This window comes from Helianthus annuus, chromosome 9, assembly GCF_002127325.2.
Source record: "Helianthus annuus cultivar XRQ/B chromosome 9, HanXRQr2.0-SUNRISE, whole genome shotgun sequence".
Taxonomy (NCBI): domain Eukaryota; kingdom Viridiplantae; phylum Streptophyta; class Magnoliopsida; order Asterales; family Asteraceae; genus Helianthus; species Helianthus annuus.
This window is the reverse complement of record NC_035441.2, coordinates 154,084,858-154,092,041: the sequence shown is the minus strand read 5'-3', so window position 1 is coordinate 154,092,041 and position 7,184 is coordinate 154,084,858.

Below are 7,184 nucleotides of genomic sequence, written 5' to 3'. Positions count from 1 at the left end.
TTTGATTTTTGGGTAAATAACAAATTGGTTTGGGTATTTCTGTGTTGTGTTGAATCTTTGCACTATATCTTAACATGGTATTAAAGCACATGGTGCTCTAAGTATTGTTCGCTTCCTTTTCTGGTTGTTGTAGTTCTCCGTTGATTTTGAAATTAGGGTTTCTAGGGATTTGGGATATGGTGAAATTAGGGTTTTATTAGAAGATAAAAGGTGTTACGCCCCGCTTGCGGTATGCGCATATAATGTATACATGTGTGGGCCATCATGGGACAAAAGTGAAAGTGCACTACTTTAACGTTATTTTACTAATTTCGTGAAAATAACGTTAAAAGCTGAGGAAGGTTAATCATGCATCATGTGGTGGCGTTGATAGCTGAAAGACAAAAAGGTACATGCACTAATCGGTCTTCGTTCCGATTGCTGAGTATTATGTGCCTTATGTCCAAGGCTTGATGCAAAACTACTATCGAGTCGGGGGTCTCGCTGGAAGCAGCCTTTCTATTCCTACGGGGTAGAGGTAAGGTTGTCTACATCTTACCCTCCTCAGACCCTATATTTGCTTTGCTATTGGTGGGATTTACTGAGTATGATGACGATGATGATGATGATGATGATGATGATGATGATGATGATGATGATTAGAAGATAAAAGGTGTACGTGGTTCCTGTGTTGGTGTTGTGTTCGGATCTGAGGTTCTTGGATACTGGACAAAGGAAACTAAAGATCTAGTGATTAAAGGAAGTTATTATTCTTGTTCTTGAGTTCAACCTAAATGAAGGTTGTAGAACTCTTGAACAAGAATGGAGAAACCCTAGCTAGGGTTTGAAATTTGGTGAGATTGTTCCTTTATTGTTCTTTACTGTTTTCTTGCATTAAGCATTCTTGGCCAGGTTAGGTGGACCGACATTGTGAATTTGGGACACAGGGAGAGCCACACATTGTTACATCTTACTTGATTACATGTATTTGATGTTTGTTGCTTATTTGTTCAAATTGAGATTTCTGAGTTGTTTCTTGTTTCATTGTATATTTCTGATTGTGTGGTCCGTGTCTAGGAGGCTCCCACAATAAGGCCTGTAGAGGCACCCTTGAGTAACGAACCTCTGATCGGATCCTTGTTTTGGTTTCGCCTTGTGTGTTATTATTTGTTTCATATCTATATAGATTAGCCTGTGATTAAGTTGTTGGTTTAATCTTGATTAATCTGCGTGTTAAGTGAAAGTCTCTCTGTTTATTTCTCGATTGTTATTTGTCATTGTGTTTAGATGGGTGATACTGATAGTTCTAGTGAGACGCTTGTTAGTAAGTTGGATGCAAGTGACCCTTTGTACTTGCATGCGTCTGATTTAAGTAGTTTAACAATAGTGTCTGTTAAACTTAAAGGGACAGAGAATTACATAGTATGGTCTAATGCTATGATATTAGCATTACAAGTAAAATATGAATGGGGATCATTGTTAAGAGTTGTAAGAAATCAGAGGATAATAATGTTTCAGCTAGACAATGGGATAGGAATAACTCAGTAGGATTAACTTGGATCTTGAATTCAATAAGTGATGAACTGTACATGGGTCAGGCCTTTTCTAAACTAGCTTATGATGTTTAGACTGAATTAAAAGAGATATATGATAAGGTAGATGAATCAGTTGTATTTGATGATTATAAAAAATTAACCTATTTAGTCAAAATGGATTGTATATGTCTTAATATTATCACAAAATTAACTATGATGTGGAAATAATTACGTCAAATCCTACACTTGCCTGCATGTACTTGTAACATAGACAAAGACTTTAATAATTTCAATCACAAGACAAAACTATGTAGTTTTTAATAGGGTTAGACAGTGTGTATCAAAATGTTGGGAATACTTTGTTAACTAAGGAAGTTCTTCATTCAGTTAAGGAAGCTTTTGCTATTATTTCTAGAGAAAATTCTCATAGAAATGCTAGCAGTGTGTCTAAAAAGAATCATGTTATTGGTTCTGCAACAAAGTTAAATCAAGTAACTAATAACAATAAAAAGGTAAACAAGAATTCTAATCAAAGTCTGAAATACACACACTGTAATAAAACTGGGCATATAATTGATAAACGTTTTGAGATTATTGGATATCCTTCTTGGAAGAAATCATGAGAAAATCAGGTTAAAAAGTCTGTTACTAGTAATAGTAGTAGTGTAGAAGATTCATATGTTCCTCTTACTACCTTAACTAATGATCAATTGACTATGTTGTTGAGTCTTTTAAATGATTGGACAAATGAGTCTTCTCAAATCTCCAATGTTACAGGTAGTGTTTTATTGTTCTAATGTGTTTTATGGGTGAGGTTCCTGTAAAAAGGTCCTGTTTCATGAGAAGTGTAAGAAGGCATAGAAATTGACATATAGACATCATATTTTGGACTTAGGCATGATGTTTTAGGTTGTTTTGGCAAGAAAATACCAAACATAACAATTTAAAACACAATGCAACATATTATGGGCGTGAAATTCAAAACACATTGCTTAACACTTAAAACACACTACTTAACGTTCTTGGCATGGTGTTTTATGTTTTAAGCCTAGAATTCATTGCATTGTGTCTTAAATTATTATGTTTGGTGTTTTTCTTGCCAAAACAACCCAAAACATTATACAGATAGTGTTTTATTGTTCTAATGTGTTTTATTGTTCTAATGTGTTTTATAAACCATCGTTTGGTTTTAATTATGTGTTTGGGAATAAGCAAGAAACAGGGTGGTTAATAGATTCAGGAGCAAGCCAACATATGGTTAAACATGAAACTGAATTGTTTGAGTTTATTGATATTTTTTAATTTAAAATTTAAATTAAGCATCCTAATGGAACCAATGCTCTTATTACAAAATTGGAAGTTTAAAACTGAAAAATAATGTTGTTTTGCAAGATGTGTTGGTAATTCTTGAATATTGTGTGAATCTAATTTATGTTCATAAACTTGCTAAAGATAATAAACTATATGTTAGTTTTGACGAGAATAAATGTGACGTACATGATTCATTAACAAAGAAAAACCCGTCTGACTGGTAAACAACTTGATGGTCTTTATGTTTGTGGACCTCTTGGTGTGTTTAATTAGGTGTGTTACAATAGTATCGGTTTTTATAATCTTTGGCATGACAGATTAAGTCATCCTGCTGATCAAGTTGTTAAAGTTCTTAAAAATAAAATTGGAATTAGTTCTGTGGAAAACCATGGTCCTTGTGAAGTATGTCATAGAGCCAACCAACATAGGGAACCATTCCATCTAAGTGATCATAAAAATACATAGTTAGATGAATTTATTCACTTATATGTGTGAGGTCCATATAGGGTCACTGGAAAGGAAGGGAATAAGTATTTTCCTAACCAATGTTGATGACTATTCTATGGAAGTTTGGGTGTGTTTGATGAAACAAAAAACTGAAGTTTTTGAGAATATTCAAGATTTTGTAAATATACTTCATTTTCAATTTAGTAAAAGTGTTAAGTTCTTTAGAAGTGACAACGGGTTAGAATTTGTAACTAATAATATGAATAGCTTCTGTAAACAGGAAGAAATTGTTCATCACACCACTTATGTCCATACTCCTCAACAGAATGGAATAGTGGAAAGGAAGCATAGACATTTATTTAATGTTGCTAGGAATTTCATGTTTCAAAGTAATTTACCTATTTGTTTTTGGACTGAGTGTATTTTGACTGCCCCATATTTGATTAATAGGACTCTATCTTCTGTGCTGAGTGGAAAGTCTCCCTATGAGCTGATTTATGGATTTTAACCTTTTCTTGATCCCCTGAGAGTGTTTGGGTGCTTGTGCTTTTGTACTAGCGGTGAGCAATAACCGAATCTGAACAGAAAACCAACGAAATCAAATCGAAATTCACCAAAACCAAATTAACCAAAAATCGGTTATCGTTTTTTTTGTGCCACTGGTTAACCGAAATTAACCGAACCGAACTGAACCATTAAATTTTCATATATTTCTAGCTTTTATACCTCCATTTCATGTTATATACTACCATTACATATATTTATACCTCCATTTCATTTATTTATACATCTATTTCATGTATTTATACATCTATTTCATGTATTTCTAAGTAAAAAAAAATTAGCACTTGTTTGGTTTGGCTATTAACCGTAATTAACTGAATCGAACCAAAAACCACAAAATTAACCAAACAAACCGAACCAATGACTTTGCTCTAACAATTCCAGCTCCGTCTAACAAAATGACTGAAAATGTTGGTTACGGTTTTGTTTAATGTTAATAACCAAACCAAACCGCACACACCCCTATTTTGTACTATCTTAAATGAATCAAATAAGTTTAACAGTAGGCTGAAAAGTTTGTATTTCTAGGATATTCACATGAGAAGAAAGGTTATAAACTTTTCAGTTTAGATAATTAAGCTATTCTATTTTCAAGAGCTGTAAAGTTTTACAAGTCTTTCTTCCCATTTAAAGACAAAATTGTTTTTGATACTTATGATTTACAAAAGTGTAAATGTATTAAACTTCTTTGATTTGTATGATAACACAATAACCAAACATATCTCAAAGGTGAGTGATCCTAATGATGAGGAAAGGGATGTAGGTGAAAAAGAAATAGGAACACATGGATTATAACAATTTGAAACTAGTGTTCCCACTAAAGGTTCGGTTGTTAAACAACAACCCAGTAATAATAATATTAGTTCTAATAGGGTTGAGGATATGATTACTGTTAGTGAACCTTTAATAATTTCAGAGGGGGACACTTCTGAAATAAGTCATGTGATCTTAGAGGGTCTACTAGGTCTGTTATTGTTCCTAGAAGGTTAGAATATTACATTATAGAAGGCCAAGTTAAATATGGTATGGAAAAGGTTGCTAATTATTCTAGGTTATCAGGTGAGAATAGATCATTTGCTACTTTGTTAAATAAAAGTGTTGAGCCTAAAAGAGGTTATCAAATGAGAATAGGTCATTTGCTACTTTGTTAAATAAAAGTGTTGAGCCTAAACATTTCAACAAGGTTGTTAGTGATCCTAATTGGATTACAACCACGAATAATGAAATTGAGGCTTTACATAGAGATCGTACTTGGTATTTGGTTGACTTACCTAAGGGTAGATGTCTTGTAAGTTCTAAGTGGATATATAAAATTATATATATGTCCAATTGTCACACCCCGATATTTCCACATATTACCGGTGGGCCCGGTGGGGAGTATCGTGACGTAGTTGATATCATCATAATACAATAATAATACAAACCGATTCGAAAGTGTAATAAAATATTACACAGCGGTTGTATATGGATCCACAGGCGGATCTTAAAACAGAAATATAAACACTGTTCAACAGACTTTAGACGTTTAGAACTTGCAAGATTCCTTTATTAACGCCCTGAGCTCCCAGCCAATTTACGTATAGCACCTGTCACGTAACCTTTTTGGAAAATACGTCAGTTTACACTGGTAAATACAATTAACTGACTCTTTTAAAAATCTTTATGAAAATTGATTTAAATGCACAAGGCACAAATATTCTTTTATATCTTGGGATAATTATATTAATAACAATCTTGTATCAGATTTACATGTTTGTCCAACATTTAGGGCTGGTGGTTAAACAAACCGATCCACAGGCGGATCTTAAAACAGAAATATAAACACTGTTCAACAGACATTAGACGTTTAGAACTTGCAAGATTCCTTTATTAACGCCCTGAGCTCCCAGCCAATTTACGTATAGCACCTGCCACTTAACCTTTTTGGAAAATACGTCAGTTTACACTGGTAAATACAATTAACTGACTCTTTTGAAAATCTTTATGAAAATTGATTTAAATGCATAAGGCACAAATATTCTTTTATATCTTGGGATAATTATATTAATAACAATCTTGCATCAGATTTACATGTTTGTCCAACATTTAGGGCCGGTGAATAAACAAACCAATCAAGATTAATCGACACACCACAAATATAACTCACAAGAAGTTACCTCACGAGTGAGTATATCTTTTACATACGCAACAGGAGGTGTTATGCCAACACCTTGTGCTTAAGTTGTGGCCATTTACACTTTTTAAATGAGCCAAGGATATCCAGGACACGGTCATTAACCCCCAATGTTATTTGTTATCAAGCAATACTGATTAAAACGGATTATGCAATTTAATCATCTCCCATTAAAAGGTTTCTACACCCAACCAAGCGGTATTTTTATAATACCGTATCCCAAGCCCGTATAACGGAAAATAAGTTAAAAGTATTTACCTGAGCTTAAAATGCACTTTATACTCAGCCGTATATTCTAATCAGCAAGCACAAGTACCTCTAATGGGGCTCTCAATCTGGAACGAAGGTTTTATTAACCTATTAGATTCCTAATGGGTCTTATTTAAGTTGTAACTTAGGCCGGTTAGTTTTAAGGAAAGGTTTACGGTTCAAAACGCAAGATTAAGCGAAGACCGGATTAGAATGTGATTTAGACCCGACAAGTATGGAGACTTGTATAATATGGGTAAACTAAACACATTATGGATTTTGAAATGAAAATGATAAGGTTTGACCCGTTTCGGTTAATTTATGCAAACTAGTTACATAAACCGTACCGAACGCGAAAAATGCATAACTTGTAACCAAGAGAGTCATGAACATGTTTCACAAGTTGATATGCCTTAAATATGTTATGATATCAGTATGATACCTTCCATTATGCCCAAAACGGATTCAAAATTAATTTAAGCCCCGTAGGGGTATTTTGGTCATTTTAAAGGTTATAAAAGAGTTTAAATAGTAATCTGAGGTTCTGGTCTAAAATAATCAGTAATAATATTTATTTTAATAAGTTATATCAGTAGGATATCATATATATGTGAAATTTATCATTTATGGCCAAACTATGCACCGGAGGGGCATTTTGGTCATTTCACATATGTTAAAAGGGCCAAATTTGGAAATCTGAGTTCAAAACTTTTAGTTACTGTTTAAATATAAAAAATGTATTCATAAACATCAGGAGGTAACAAGCCTTAGGAGCCAAATATGGTTTTAAACCAAACTATGCGCCTAAATCGCATAAAAGCCGGTATTTGACGATATTCGGATTGATTAAGGAAATCTGAGATTTTGATCAGCCTTTACTGTTTAAAATAACTTATTCAGTATATAAAATCAGTTGAAAAAGATTT